We start from the raw sequence: 222 nt of genomic DNA on the forward strand, positions 1-222 counted from the left end.
ATTCACTGATCTGTCACGACCATCTGCTCAATTTTATAATAATGCATGAAACTGGGTATTCCCCAACCACCAATGCGCCAAAAGCACATTAAAACATAGAACTCATCTTTTAACTACAACTGAGTAAGCCAAAATGCAAATATGAATTAGCTTTTACAATTTTCTTTGGTAGAGCATTAGAAAGTACCACCGCGTTGGATGTTTTTTTTACAACGCTTAAGA

At 35.6% G+C, this 222-nt stretch overlaps 1 protein-coding gene across 1 annotated transcript in view; it reads right to left on the minus strand.

Annotated features, from left to right (window-relative positions):
• LOC119584984 overlaps positions 1-222 on the minus strand; it is a gene marked incomplete at both ends in the record, with an annotated part of 11,852 nt that overhangs the window by 1,828 nt on the left and 9,802 nt on the right.

This window comes from Penaeus monodon, chromosome 19, assembly GCF_015228065.2.
Source record: "Penaeus monodon isolate SGIC_2016 chromosome 19, NSTDA_Pmon_1, whole genome shotgun sequence".
NCBI classification, from domain to species: domain Eukaryota; kingdom Metazoa; phylum Arthropoda; class Malacostraca; order Decapoda; family Penaeidae; genus Penaeus; species Penaeus monodon.